General features: G+C 56.7%; 1 protein-coding gene across 6 annotated transcripts in view; it reads left to right on the top strand.

Moving 5' to 3' along the window:
* Positions 1 to 439: 439 nt before the first annotated feature.
* The window catches only part of RHBDF2 (rhomboid 5 homolog 2), a 29,071-nt gene continuing 14,002 nt past the window's right edge, over positions 440 to 15,508 (top strand). For 2 of the 6 annotated variants that reach the window (XM_049859008.1, XM_049859003.1), the window contains exons 1-2: positions 9,109 to 9,974; positions 15,352 to 15,469. The gene's annotated coding sequence lies outside the window, so the exon portion shown is untranslated. The other 4 variants (XM_049859006.1, XM_049859005.1, XM_049859004.1 and 1 more) reach the window with 4 other exon arrangements.

Here is a 15,508-nt window from a genome sequence, read left to right as displayed (position 1 = left end):
CGGAGCCCGCCGGATCCGCCCCCGGGACATAGTCCCCGCCCAGGTCTCCCGGCTCCGCCCACGGAGCCTCCTGGCCCCGCCCCGAACCCTCCTGGCCCTCCTTCAGGCCATAGGCCCAGCCCAGGCCTCCCTGCCACGCCCGCCCAAACCTTCCTCGTGTCTGTACGCCCCACCCAGGCCTCCCGGACCCGCCCCCAGAGCCGCCTGGCCCCGCCCCAGGCCCGCCCGGCCCCTCTCTCGTGCTATAGGCCGCGCCCAAACCTCCCGGCCACGCCCCCGGGCACCTGTAGCTTCTCAGGCCTCCCGGCCCCGCCCCCGGGCCGCCTGGTCTCGTCCAGGCCTCCCTGCTCCGCCCCCGGGCCGCCTGGCCCCGCCCCGGGCCGGTCCCCGGGCCGCCCCCGCGCAGGTAGGGAAGAGGCGGAGCGCCGCGGCCCCGCCCCGAGGACCTCCGCCCAGCGATCTGCTGCGTCGCTTGGAGCTGCGTCCCGGGGACGTGGTGCCGCAGGGAGGTGAGCTGGGCGCCGGGCGGGGCGGGCTGACGCTTCAGGCCACAGGCGCCGGAGGGGTCCGGGGTCGGGCCCGAGCTGCCCGGGCGGCGGTGCGCAGCCGCGCGGCCGGCGAGGGCGCCCGCCCTGCGTAGACTCGGGGCCCACGTGGGTGCTGGCCGAGCCAGGAGCCGGGGCTGGACCCGGACGGCGCCTCCTCCCTACCCCTGGAGCTCGGTCCGGACCAGAAACCTAAGGGGTCCCTGGGCCACCGCTCACCAGATGTGGGGGGCACGACGATGGGGCAGAAGTTTAAAGCCCCGGGAGGAAGAGAGGGTCCTCGGGGCACCACGGCGCAGTCTCGCCTCCGTCCCCTAAGCGCCTGGAATTCGGACCCTCCTCTCCCCTCCCCTTTCTCCCGGATGAGCACCGAGGGGCCGGGGCCGAAGTTTGTGCGTTAAACTTGGCTGAGGTGGAAACAGGTGCGGGGTTGTGTGGGGAGGACCACACAAGGAGGCTGGGCCAGAGCTCGGAATCAGAACCAGGAGTTCTGACTTCCTGGACTGTTCCTCCAGGGCATTGGGTTAGAGATTAGAGAGGGACAGGCCCCCTAGGGTACGAACCCCCACGCCAGGGCAGTCAGGACCTGCCTAACTAAATGAAAGACTAAGGGAGAAGGTATAGGGTTGGGGCGCTGGGGGTGGGGTATTAGAGGGGAGGTGTGGTGTGTCGAAGAGGGAAAGGCTTGAGAGTCGATCCGACATGTGGGCTACTGCTATTTCTCAAATGGCTGCATTTGGGACCCAGTGTGTGCGGCCTTTGCTCGTAGAATCCTGAGCCCAGCATCCGTGATATGTTACCTCACTCTCCATAGAGTCGAGGGAGGAGAGGAAAGGGGAGCTTGTTTTTGAGCAGTGGTTCTCAGTCAAGGGGGCAGTTTTGCTCGCCACAGGACAAATGGCAATATTTGGAGACATTTTTGGTTGTCAAAACTGAGGAGTGCTCCTGTCATCCCATGTGTTGAAGCCAAGGATGCTGCTAAACATCCTACAATGCACAGGACAGCCCCCACCACAGAGAATGATCAGGTCCCAAGTGCCGACAGTGCTGGGGCTGAGAAAGCCTGCTTTAGAAGCTGCTACCACAGCACCTGATTCAAATTACTTCTCACTGACTTCCCTGCCCTCCCTCAGTTTCCCCAGGGTTAGGAGGAGGAAGTTGGAATAAACCTAAATGAGACAAGAGATCAGGAGGTGTGAGGACAATTGTGACCCCAGCATAGTCCCCTCTGGGGCCACAAGCCCACCTCTTCCCTGCTCACTGGAGGCCCTTCATGAAGCAGGTGTGGTGGCTGTGGGGAGAAGCTGAGACCCCCCCCCACCCCCTCAGTTCAGGAGTACTTCATTCCTAGGGCAGCCTCCCTTGTGGGACAGCCCTGGAGCTCGAGAAGGGGGGGAGTTGAGAAGGCTGAGCTCCTCAAAGCTGGATTGCTGAGGCCAGCGTGGATACCTGATGCCAGGTGACCTGCTGAAATTTTCCCTTCTGAACTCACCTTACTTTCCAGCTACTTAAACCAGGAAGATAATAACATCCGGAGAATAACAGGGCTCCTTTAGCTGCGCTCCTTGTGGCTCCGCAACCTTCTTCCCTCCTGCAGTAGAAAATTCTACTATGGCTGTGGGACCCCCACGTGGGCTCAGCTGCTAGCCGGATGAGGCACCCCCTACTCTGGGCAGTTGGCTGAGCCACTGTGAGAGGTGGAGGACAGCAATGCCACAGGCTGGAGGGACCCTGGTAGGGATGACTCAGCGTTTGAATTGGGTTTAGGGAATGTCCTCCCAGCTTGCAGGGGACGAGGAGGGAGTGGCCGTCACCGTGGGCAAGATGGGATGAACCAGCTTTGTCTGTGCCCAGGAGCCCAGGCCACCTACTGCTCTGGCTTCCATGTCCTTACAACACACAGTTCCCTTCTGGTCCCGGATGGACCTCCTTACCCTCCAGGCTTCCTGCCTGGGCACCCTGGGGGAGGGGGAAAGAGGGCAGGTGGTGGCTTTTGATTTGGCTTTTCATTTTTGGCCTTTTAACTATAAAAGGCTGGAATTGGCTGCCTGCCATGTGTCACGTGGTTCTCGCAGCTCAGGCTGGGCACACGCACCTGCCCGGAGTTGTTCAGTCAGTAAGCAGCTGAGCCAGCATCTGAACCCCACTGTCTGCCCCCAGGACCCGGCCCTAAAAACGTGGGCCACCTCCCAGTAAAGGAGCCACCAGATGCCCCTTGCCGGTTCCCTCATTTCTGCACCTTAGCTCTACCTGGTGTACCAGACACACACCTGCACAGGAGAGGGACGTGTGTTCCTAACAACAATAAAAACCAAACCAGTTGCTACTGAGTCGATTTTGACTCAAGGCGACCAACCCCATGTGTGTCAGAGTAGAACTGAGTTCCATATGGTTTTCAAGGCTGTGACCTTTTGGAAGCAGACCGCCAGGTCTTTCTTCTGAGTGCCTCTCGGTAGGTTCAAACTACCAACCTTTCAGTTTAACAGCCGAGCACTTAGTCGTTTGCGCCACCCAGGGAGGACTAAATCACACCCCAAATGCATGACAAGGCACTGAGTTCAGAGTCACTTGTGGCCTGAGTTCCTGACACTGCAGTGGGCTCGTCTGGGCTCCTGTCTAACTTGCTGTGTAAACTTTGCCCCAGATGAGAGCAGGAAGAAGTCAAGTGTGTGTGGGTGTGCGTGTGCTCATGTCCAAGTGACTTGGAGGAACCACCTCGCTGTTCCCTTTGGGTTGGGAATGAGTGCTGGTGGATGGAGGAGGGATGCCTTCCTCGTGCTGCCCTGAGGGCAGCAGTAGGTGAGATGTAGACACCAGGCTCCGGCCCCCCCGCACAGCCCCTTGGACCCAGCGCCACACTGGGGAGCAGACCTCTTTGTTGCCCTGGTCACTGGGGATTTCCAGAGTGAGCTCAGCGTCTGCAGTCTGCACTGTCGGAAGCTGCTCCCAGTTTCCTCTCCAGCTCAGCCAGGCCGGGTGGGGGAGGAGTGGCAGCAGCAGCCGATTGCAGGCTGACCTCATACAGGGTGGCCAGAAAGGGAAGGTGGCCAGGCCTGGGCAGCTTTCAGGCCACAGGCCAGGAGGAGCCATCTGCCTGCCGCTTCCGGCCCTACCAGGCCTTTTCCTAGACTGCCCACTGAGTTACTTTTGTCTTCCTAAATTCTTAGGAGAATTAGGTATAAAGAAAAACACATCCTTTCTTCTCATCTTCAGGGAGGAAGCCCAGAGAGGCACCGCGTGCCTGTTCACTCTTTCAAGAAATTCATCCAGGTACCTGGATCCAAACAGTTTCCAGAAGCTGCTGGAAGCCATGTCCCAGTCCCAGTGTAGACCCATGCCCCTTTAGGAAAGTGGTTTGAGCTGAGTGGGCAGTGTAGACCAGGTGGGCCCGTCAGCGGTGCTGGCCTGAGGGTAGGGGGTGGGGGCAGAGACGGGGTGGGGGGAGCCGTGAATTCCGAGCTTGGGGAGCCAGGAAGTATGGCCCAGGGGCAGAAGGCACAGTGGTCAGCAAGAGTGTGGTCAGTTCGTCCCAGAAACCCCAGTGCCGTCGGTGGTCAGTTCGTAGGGGGTATAAAAGGTATGGTGGGAGAGGCGTCTGACCTTGAACTTCAGGACGGGGAGACAGAGTCATTGCCAGCAACCACAGCCCATGGCTGACTGCTGTGAGGTACAGGTCAGACATGCCTCCTCTCTCCAGTCTTTTTACCAGCCATCCCTCCCGCTGCACTCTTTACATCTCTCCTGGATTCAAAAACTCTGCAGTGGCTGCATGGAACTCACAGACCATACTCTTGATTATGGGGTTTGCTAGGGAAGTAACAGTTTACGATTCGGTTCGGGAATAGTCAGGCCAGCCTCTTCTCAGCCATGCCCGCAGGCACGCCTCTCGGGCCCTCGGTCCCTGCTCTCCTCCGGCAAGCATTACAAAGCTCTTTTAGTGCCTGGAGGCACGCTACCAGTTAGTCTCAGCCCAGCCTGAAGGCGCTAAGCTTATTCCTCTGTGGATCAGTGAGCCTAGTTCTGCTGCCAAGTGCCCGGATACACCCCCACTCTGCCAGAATGCCTCCTGCCCAAAGGCGCTCAGCTCTCTTGCTCTGTGGGTCAGCACACTCACTGTAACCGCCTTGCTCCATGGGTCAGGAAGCCCATGACACCATGTCATTCTGGTTTCCTGGTTCTCCTGGTTCAGCTGCCTCTGCTGCTGCCATTTCTCTGCCGCTGCTTTTTACCATCTCTTGCTGTCTCTGATGTTACACCTGTCTCTCTCCATCTCCTGGGTTTAGGAGGTTCTTAGTGCAGAGATCCCGGGTCCAATGAACACACTCTATTCCTGGCTATTCTTCCTTGGTGATAGTAGGTACCCCCCGATCTGGGATTAACTGCTTTTTTAAGCCTAATGGTACAGCAAAACTAACCGAATCTCCTCATTAGGGTTCTGTACACCTTATTTGCATGATTCCACCCCCACAAGAGTGCCATATGCCTTATTTACATTATTAGTAAGCTATCCAATCCCCTCAGTGGGCCATAAGCACCTTATTTGCATACTCCCACCCTGCCATTTGGTGGGAGTTAGAAAAACTGCGGCTTGAAGGGCCATGTTAAGTAATTCACTGAAACACAGGAGGTCACTTAAATGATCCTTGCCTCAGTTTCCCCAGCCACACAGTCTACTTTAAGGGTTGTAAGGATTCTAGCGGGGATATGTGTAAAGGCCGGAGCCCAGCTGTGGTAGGAGCGTGGTGATAGGGAACTGTTGAAACAGTGGCCCGGGGCTGCCCCGTGTGTTCTGGCACAGGTTCGTAGTGATGGTGGTGGCCTTCCCTGTCGGGCTGCCCTGTGTGTTCTGGCACAGGTTCGTAGTGATGGTGGTGGGCTTCCCTGCCGGGCTGCTGGGGGGACTAGATGGAAACCTGTACCCAGAGTGGTGGTATTGCTGTTGGGTTCTATCCAGTTGATTCCGGCTCATAGCGACCCCATGTATCAGAGTAGAACTGCCCGTAGTGTTTTCTAGGCTGTGATCTTTACAGGAACAGATCATCAGGTCTTCCTTCCGCAGAGCTGCTGGGTGAGTTTGAACTGCTGACCTTTCAGTTAGCAGCCCAGTCAGTGCTCAACCATTGCACCACCAGGGCTCCTTGAAGGTAGAGGGGCAGCCACTATTATTGTCCTGTGGAAGTGGACTTGTCTGTGGGTGGGGTGGGGGGAACTCAGTGCCACAGTGGCCAAGGGAACTGAGAGTGGTTTCAGTCAGGACGTGAACTGCCAACCCCGCCCAGGGCTTCCCAGCCTGCCAGCCTGTGTGTCACTGGTGGTGGGGTGGGTGTGTCAAGAGGCCAGACCCCTCACTCCTGGTCCACCTGCACTGTTGGCACCTTGATCTCTTTCCTGTGCCTCTCACATGGGCCCTGGAGCGTATGCCAGGAGCATCCTAGGGGGTGCAGGGTGGCTCCTTGACCCCACCCCCCAGCAGGAAGTGCCTTTCCCTCCCCAAATGGCTCACCAGGTTGTCATCTCCAGTGTGGCACCAGAAGGCCTGGAAGCAAAGGGTGAGGACAGTCCTGGGGCCTGGGAGGAGCAGGATTGGGAACTGGTGGCCTGCACCCTGCTCATTAGCTCTGCAGCCTTATCAGTCAGTCAGAATAATGGCAGTTGCCTGGCCACCTCCCTTCATCCAAACTAACTGAAACAATGTCTGTGAATGCCTCTGGGGAAGGGCTGCCCAAGCAGTGAGGTGTCATTTCTGCTTGATGGGCTGGGAGGAGCTCGGGAGTCAAAGGCCTCTACCCCCAGAACTACCTGGCAGCACCCTGAGTTATCAGAGTTGCCGCCTGGCCCATCCTCTTGCTGCTTCCCGTCGCCAGTTCTGGGGTGGCCGGAGGTTGTGAGATGTGACAGACAAGAGGCAGGACTCAGGCTGGGGTCGCAGCCCCACCACTTCCAAACTTGTGTGGGACCTTGGGCCTCTGAGCCTCTGTTTCCCCATCTGTCAAATGGAGGCCTGTCACTCTGGGCCTCTAGGCTCAGATAGGAGGCCAAGTGAACTATGGCAGCAGAGGTCAACCAGGAGTAAAGAAGCTACCAGTCATTCACCACTGATGACGGGATAGGTCCTGTCCCTCCACAGTGTGGTGGCAGGAGCCTTGTGTGGTGGCGTATGGCCCCATTTCACAGCAGAGAAGATGGAGGCTCAGAAGTGGTGACTTGCCCAAATTTTCCCTGCAGGTGGGTGGCCGAGCTGAGCTTTGAGCCTTGGTCTCAGCTCCCCAATCCTGCTCACTTCTGGTGGTTCCTGGTCACCCCTGGTGTGGGTGGTGGTCCCCGACCTCCAAGTGTCCTGAAGCCTGGCAGCCATCCAGGCCTCTTCCAGGGAAGCAAGGTGCCCTAGGGCAGGGTTCTGGGAAATCTGGTTTATTAGCTCCTTTTAATGACTGTTTACAAGCTGAAAAGTGTTTGCCTGGCCTGTTTCGTCTCTGCTGAGGGGTCGATATATGCAGAGCAGCCCTGGGCCTCCTGCAGTGAGGGCCTGCAGTGCCCCACACTGAGTATGTTCAGGTCAGAGGCCCTGGAGCTCAGGGGCAGCACAAGTGGGCAGCCCCGGGTCTGATGCCTAGCCATGTAATGCTAGGCACAGGACTTCCCTCTCTGTAAAAGAGGGTCGAGACTCACCCTCAGTGACCATGCTCCCAGGATGAGCCCTGGTTTAACGATGACAAAGCTGCCTAGACTTCAGAAAGCTTAAGACCCCTGGGAGGTTACCTAACATCTTACACACAAGCAAACTGCAGCTCAGATTTGCCCAAGGTCACACAGCTGTTAAGCCTGGGGCTACTAGCTTGTCTCCCCCAGTCCAGCAGTATTTTCATGTCTGGAGCCAGACCATGAGGAGGTGGGTGGGAAAGGGTGGGAGGAACCCTTACCTTGAAAGCAAAGACCAAGCCCCCTGTCTATGTCTGTGGGAGGGTCGTGTCTGGAAGCAGGCCGGCCTGGTCACACCTCAGTGATGGGGAAGCCTCTGCTCCCACCGCACGCTATACCCCATCTTGTCCCTGACCACCGGGCGGGTGCCTGGCCTCTGCTGTTTACCAGGACCAGTGAAAACTCTGTTTCCCAGTATGTGTCCCAACGTCCTCATGAGTGATGGGAGCAAAGCCCCGCTGATACCAAACAGTGTGGTAGCCAGTGGTGTATGCTGCCTCTCCAGAATCTTCTGATGCCCTGACAGCCAGCCCCAGTATAGAGCAGGGCCTTCTGACCTCCCCCTTCAGAATGACACTGACAGAGCAGAACTAGGGCACAGGATACAGCCTTCAAGAGGCAGCCAGGCTGCGGGGCAGAGCATCCTGGAGGGATGCTGCAGTTGACCCCACCTGCAGGCTTGGGAGCTGCTTCTCGCTGGGGGAGCAGAAGCCTGCTGTTCCAGGGCTCCATCCAGGTCACCTTTATCGCTGCTCGGCTGCTGTCCCCTCACCTTTCTCAACCAGCAGCTCCCAGAGTCCACAGGGTTCCAGAGGGACCTCTGGGAGGGCACCTGGTGGCACTTCCACTTCCTGTGGCTCTTGCCCCTGTATGTCGGTGGCAGCTGCTACACCTGGACCCCTCGGGCTTGGGGACCCCCAACTTAGTCGATCTAGTTTCTTAATGGCTGCTATAACAAAATACCGCAAAGTGGGTGGCTTTAAAAACAGAACTGTATTGTCTCACAGTTCTGGAGGTTGGAAGTTCAAATCAAGGTGTCGGCCATGTTGATTTCCTTCTCGAGCTCTGAGGGAGAACCTGTTTCATGCCTCTCTCCTAGACGTATCTGCACATGGCACCTCCCCCTGTGTGACATCTCCATGTCTGTCCTCCCCTTTTGTGACACTAGTCATATAGGATCAGGACCCACCCTACTCCTGTATGATCTCTTTAACTTCGCTAGTAATATCTTCAAAGAAAGACCATATTTCCCCAAACAAGGTCACGTTCACAGATACAGGGGTCAGGACTTGAACATGTCTTTTTGGGGACATGATTCAATCCACAACAGCCGGGGGCCAGGCAGAGGATGGGAGCCTTCCTGTGTCTGGAGCCTGGGTGGGTGGCACAGAGAGGCAGTGGGATCTGAGCCATTCCTAGAACATGGCACTGCCCCTGCCCTGCCCCTCCATGTCTCACACCGGGCTCCAGCGTCCGCTTCCCATGTCTGTGGTCATCCCAGGCCACTCTAACTGGATTTGAGGGGCGCTCCAGGCCTGGGGCAGATAGAAAAAGCACAGAGAAGCCAGTGGGTCCCCAAGCTTCAGGTCAGCCCTGAAACTGCCTCTCCCCAGTTCTTTATTTTCAGAACTGGGTTGGGGCAAACCCTCAAAGGATGGCAGGGGAGGCAGGTGCGAGCCCACAGGGCTGTTTCATTTACCCTCCCCTCAGCTCTGGGGTGGGGTGTGTGCCCTGGGTGCCATATAGATCTGCGTCTGCACTGACTTGCCAGCTGCTGCTGGCCTCTCTGGGGAAGTAGGTGAGGCCAAGAGGGAGGGCCGCTGTCTGGTTTTATTACTGTCACCACCCTCCCCCTTTCCTTCCCCCTCTCCCCCCACCCCCGTTGACCCCAGGTCCCTACTAGGGTGCTTGCTGCTGCTCACCCCCTTCTTTCCCTTTTGTTTCATTGTTGTTGGGTGCAGTTGAGTAAGTTCTGACTCAGTGACTCCATGTGACAGAGTAGACTGCCCCATAGGGTTTTCTAGGCTGTAGCCTTACAGAAGCAGATCGCCAGGAAACAGATTGCTAGGTCTTTCTCCGGCAGAGCTGCTGAGTGGGTTTGAACTGCCATCCTTTCAGTTAGCAGCCAAGCACTTTACCATTGCACCACCAGGGCTCCATCATCTCTTCATTATTCTTCCCCAGTTCTGCCCCCAGACCCTCAGCCTGCCTCTTACCACTTTCCTGCCCTTGGTCCCTGTCCCCATTGCCCACTAGCCAGGCCAGGAGGTATGCAGGGCTGAGTCACTGCTCTGTGGGGGACTGTGTGGGGAGCTGAGTTAGAGATGACAGCTTTCATTCACATCAGTGGCTCCTTCCGGGCCTGCATCATGGGGGCTGGGGCTACTCCCTGAGGTCAGCAGAGCGGGGGACTGCTCAGTGGCCAGGGCCCAGCTTCCTCTCTGCAGCTTTCTTAAAATGACCTGGTTTCCAGAAGGGCCATGGGCAGGGAGAATTGGTTTCGGTTTCTGTGGCCGGGAAGCAGGGGAGGGGAGCTATTTCCTCTTCCCTGGTCTTCACCCTGTTACTCTGTGATTCAGCGCGGGACAGACAGGTTCCCCAGGAGCCCCAGGCCCACTGCCCTGCCCTCCAGTGGTCCACTCTGCCAGGACGCTCAGCAGACTTGGGCCCTGACCAGGCTGGAAGGCATTTCCGGGGCCAGATTTTGGTTTCTTCACTTCCTCAGTTCAGGTGACTTGAGTACCCGTCCCCTTAACTTCCTGGTCATGTCTAGTCTGTTAAAGTGTCTCCCTCTTTTCTCTGCAGCGGGCAGGGCTGCTTGCCCCTTGCTGTCTCCCCCTCCCCACCCCCCCCCCCATTCTCATTTCTGGCCACATGCTGCAGGCTCAATGTCAAGCTCCTGCCAACCTCCTTCTGGGGTTACGGCTGCTGCTCAAGCCCTGCCCCCTGCCTGCCTCATGAGGTCCTAAGGGGCAGGGGTTAAGGGGGATCCACTGGTCATTAGTCAGGCCAGGGAGCCCCAGAAAGCTGCTAGAGTGAGGGGCGCTGGTGGTGGGCAGGAGAGAGGGAGGGTGTACCCCACGTGGGGAGCTGCAGCAGCTTGGGGAGGCTGGGCAAGGGGGGCCTGTGCCCATGAGTCTGGCCTGTTAGGCTGGAGGGGGCCTATGCCCATGAGTACAGCCTGACAGGCTTGGGGGGACTGTGTCCATGAGTGTAGTCTGGGCCCATGAGTATGACTTGTGCCCATGAGTATGGCCTGGCAGGCTGGGGGGATGCCTGTGCCCATGAGTTTGGCCAGGCAGGCTAGAGGTGAAGCCTGTACCCATGAATACGGCCTGGCAGGCTGGAGGGGGGGGCCTGTGCGCACAAGTATGGCCTGGCAGGCTGGAGGGGACCTGTGCCCATGAGCAAAGCCTGACATTCTGTGGGGGTCTGTGCCCATGAGTTGGACCTGGCAGGCTGGGAGGGCTTTCTAGTCAGGCTACTGGTGGTCACTGTTGGGGCCACTCCTGGGGTTCCCGTGCCTACCCCAGCTGCACTGGGACAGGGCTTGGCTGGGCGTGCCCAGCCCCACCTTTTGTGGGAAAACCGGATTCTCCAGCCGGCCGTTCCTGAGTCTGCATTTCTGCAGATGCTCACTGGCCAGAACCTCTTACGCTATCTGGGAAGCTAAGGGGTGATGCGGACCCCAGGTGAGCTGGGGACGGGGCCTCAGCCTCTGGCAGCCTGGGGTACCCTGGATGACTGAAGCTCTGCATTTCGCTTTTTCTATGGGCCTGCCCACCCCATGCTGGACCCCACCTTGAAGGAAGAGGACGTAGAGCCTGTCCCATCCTGACTCCACACGCTTATCCCGCCATGTCCCTCTCCCCAGGCCCCTTTGGGGTTTCCTAGCTACTCTGGGGCTGGCTACTTTTCCGGGACATCCCCCACTGAGACAGAATCCAGGTTCGGCAGTGGTGGTGGCCCTGATGGAAGGAACAGCATCAGCGTGTGCTGAGGCAGGCTGGCTGGGGTCCTAGAGAGAGCAGCAGATGTGACTCTGTGGCCAGGAGGAAGCCAGGTCCCAGGATGGCACAATTTCCTCTGAGTGAGCAAGCATTTCTAGGCGTGGGGGATGAGTGCTGGGCGGGGCCTCTCCCAAGCCTGTGCGCTGGTCTCTGCCACCTGGGCCTGACGCCCCTGCCCTTACACCGGACACCTGACAGCCCACCACTGCCCCCTCCCTGAGTCCCGGGAAGGGGCTGGGCTTCTGGCCCGCCTGCTGTCCCCACCCACCCATTCCTGTGAAGGCAGCAAGCAGCAGAGCCGCCCCTCCATGGTGCAGAGGACACATGTGGAAGCGCAGCCGTGGCTTGTCTATCTCTTTTGTTTAACAGTGTGTGTGCGCGCGCGTGTGTGTGTGTGTGTGTCTAGCTCCTTAGAGGCTGTGGTTGTCGCCCAGAACTCTTGCTAAAGCCCGTTGCTATCAGGTCTATTCCGACTCATGGAGACCCTATAGGACAAAGAGAAGTACCCCCATAGGGTTTCAAAGGCTGTAATCTTTAGGGTTTCAAAGGCTGTAATCTTTACGGAAGCAGAGAGCCATATCTTTCTCCTGCAGAGCAGCTGGTGGGTTCGAGCTGCTGACCTTTCAATTAGCAGCTGACTGCTTAACCAATGTGCCACGAGAGTATCTCTCAGGACTCGTACTACTGCCCCACTAAGATGGTTAAATCAGGCCTCCTGGACACCATACTCTTTCTCCACCGGCCCTGCCACCACTCTCTGCACCCAAGGGCCAAGCCAGTTGCCTCTGGGACCCCCAGTACTGCCCCAGGCTGGTCTTATCTCCCTGGCCCTCCAGCCTTGCATTGTGTTTGATGCTAGCAGCTGGGCAGGGGTGCCAGCTAGGGGGAGGCGTGGCCTTGGAGAGGGCCTGGTGGGCCAAGGATCTGGGTGGAGAGTCTGGGTTGTGCTGGGGTTGGGGTGACAAGAAGCCACAAGGGACATCCCGAGACAGTATCCTCCATCCTCAGGCCGGCAGTGGGCACAGAGTTGGCGGGACGGGTGGCCCTTGCGTGGAGCCCTCCAAAGAGGGCTGCTTCCTGGGCCGGCTGATGGGTTGGGGGAGATGGCGTCTGTCCAGGTCTGTGTGCGCTGATCATCCATCCAGCTCCCAGCCACGTGCATGTCCACCCTCACTGGCCTTCTGTCCAACGAGCTGTTAGTGGGGCTAACTGTGTGCCAGACTCTATGCCACCCAGGGTTGAACGGGTACCCAGGGTTGGAGGAGGCAGCACATGATATGAGAGAGCAGGTGAGAAAGCAGTTGTTTCTCTTGAGTGGTGACCAGGCAGACTTCCTGGAGGAGATGACATTTTACTTTCCTGCATAGAGTAGCAGGCCTTGGCCAGGCCGGTGGGGTAGACTCTGGCTGCCAAGTGCAGGGCTTCAGCTGAGGGGAAGTTGGTGGATTGGGAATCGAGGTTGTCTGGTGTGGGTGGGGACAGCTTCTGAAGGACAGCATGCTCACTTGGGGAGGGGGTTGTAATCAGCTCTGAATTCCAGAAGGATCCTACTTGCTTGGTGTCCTTAACCGAGCTTGGGCCTGGTGCCCCCCACCTACCTTCCTTGGCTGGACCAACAACCACTACCCCCCATTCCAGTTTCCTGGGGTGATGCCTGCCCAGTGCCCTCTCCCTGCACCCTGGTCCCAGAGGAGGGAAGCTGGGGCGCCTTCTGTGCAGAGGCCTCAGATGAGGCTGTTGTCTTGGTACCATCCCCTGGGTGGTGCTGGACGTAGGAGCTGGCTGCGGCTCTGGCAGTGTGGCATTCTTGGGGGGGCTTCCCAGACTCAGGGGACACACGGCTCTGTTTCCGTGTTCTGTACAGGTTCCCTTGTACATACCAGTCTGCTCTGGGGTGTCAAGTCCGACTACCCAGCTCCTTAGGGCCGAATGTGATGCCTGAGTCTGTTGGTCTGGTGCAGACGAGACAGCAGCGTCCCAGCCCAGGGCTCTACCTTGTGGCTATGTCTCGGTGTCCCCTTTGTCCCCATTGTCCCTCTTACCTGGAGTTGGGGGAGCTTTGGCAGTGGGAGGCCCTGATCCAATATGTAAAGCATAAGGGGCACCTGAGGGAATGGGGGTCCAAACTCATCCCCCAGGCTTCGCTCAGCCCATGGCAGTCCGTCAGGCACCTCTGGGTAACCCCAGGCCTCTGAGGAACCTAGACTTAAAACCACTGGGAGTCTAGGCCAAGCTTCCCTCTCTGTATCAATTCCCAGGTGCTACTGTAGCAGAAATACCACAGTGGGTGGCTTTAAAGAACAGAAATTTTGTTTCAAAGTTTAGGAGGCTTGTTGTGGTGTGTGTCAAGTCAACTCCCACTCAGTAGCCACCCTATATGACAGAGTAAAACTACCCTATAGTGTTTCCTAGTCTGTGATCTTTACAGGAGCAGATGGCCAGGTCTTTTCTCCTAAAGGTTAGCTGCTGGTTTGAACCGCCAACCTTTTATTAGCAGCCAAGTGCTTAACCATTGTCCACCGGAACAAAACGAAACAACGACAACAAAAAAAAAAACCCATTGCCATTGAGTTGATTCTGACTCATAGGGACTCTATAGGACAGAATAGAACTGCCCTATAGGATTTCCTAGGCTGAAATCTTTGTGGAAGGAGAGCACCAAATTTTTCTCCCGAGGAGTGGCTAGTGGGTTCGAACCACCAACCTTTCAGTGAGCAGCCAAGCACCTTAACCACTGCACCACCAGCGCTCCTTTTTAGGAAGCTACAAATCCAAATTCAGAGTGTGGCTTTAGGGGGAGGTCCTTCTTTGTCTCTTTCAGCTTCCAGTAGCTGCCAGCAATCCCTGGAGCTCTCGATTTGTAGGAATATCTGCCTTTGGGTCATCAGATGGCATCTGTCGCCCCCATTAGTATTCACCTGTCTGTCTGTGTTGCTTCTTGTAACTCAGAAGTGATTAGATGTAGGACCCACCCTGTACGGATGTGACCTCATTAACATAACAAAACCCTGCTCCCAAATGGGGTCACATCCACAGGTAGGGGGTTAGGGTTCCAAGACATGTTTGGGGAGGGCGAGATTCAATCCATAGCAGGTACCTTCCAGCTGCAATGTACCCCAGCCTTGAGTGTACCCCAGCTTTAGGGAGGGAGGTGCCTGTTCCCCAAAGAGTCCCCAGGCCCTAGAGACAGAAGGACCTGAATCTGAGTCCCAGTTGTACCCTTTCTTGGCTGTGTGTGCTTAAGCAAGTTACTTAACCTCTCTGAGCTTCCATTCTCCATCTACAAAATGGAAGCAATGATAATGTCTGCTCAAAAGGGGGTTGGAAGAGAAGTGGGATGTTGGCCTGGCATTAGCAAGGACTTGCCCCCGCCCGGCCTCCATCACCATCTCTCGGCAGCCCCTGGGGCGCCAAGCAAGGAAGGCTGTTGTGAATTTTGTTGTCCTGGCAGTCCCCACCCCCAAGCAAGACTTCTTAAAAGTCACAGGATGTCACTGGATCGTTCAACTTAAAATGGTTCATTTTGTGCTATATGAATTTTACTTCAATAAATTGTTTTTAAAAACTCAAAAACCTTCCAGATTGTTTGAACGGTGCCTTCAAAATCTGGCTTACTCTAATTGAAAGTAAATCATAATCAAAAGACATCCAACGATCTTGAATTTTTTAGTTAAATGTTTCTGTTAAAGTAATGTTGAAACAGAAAACCAAACCCACTGCTCTTGAATCGACTCCAACTCGTAGTGACCCTACAGGACAGAGTAGAACTGCCCCATAGGGTTTCCAAGGCTGTAATCTTTACAGAAACAGGCTGCCACATCTTTCTTCCACTGAGCACGCAGCTGGTGGGTTCAAACCGCCAGCCTTTTGGTTAGCAGCCTAGTGCTTTAACCTGTTGAAACAGAAAAAGGAAAAAAGTAGTGACATCTTGGCTTTTATGCTGGGCTCCGATTTGGTTCTGACCCAGCAGCCAAGCTCCAGAGTGGTCAGTTTTCAGGAGATTGAATGTAAATGCTCCCAGACGGTGCCCTGACCATGTGACGCTGTGGCGCCTGCCCAGCTCAGCACTACAAGAAGCGCTTCCTTCCTCACTCCAGGCGACTACAAGAAGCGCTTCCTCACTCCAGGCGACAAGGAAGAAGAGAATTTACTTCCTTTAATCCCTCACCCATGAGGCAAGTGGACTGTCCCCATTTTACAGATGAGGAGACTGAGGTCAGAAAGATTAAAAGCTGTGTTCATATTGACACATTC

The sequence above is a fragment of the Elephas maximus genome, chromosome 19 (assembly GCF_024166365.1).
Source record: "Elephas maximus indicus isolate mEleMax1 chromosome 19, mEleMax1 primary haplotype, whole genome shotgun sequence".
Lineage (NCBI taxonomy): Eukaryota > Metazoa > Chordata > Mammalia > Proboscidea > Elephantidae > Elephas > Elephas maximus.
Note: the sequence above shows the minus strand (reverse complement) of the source record. Positions and strands in the feature narration are given on the sequence as shown.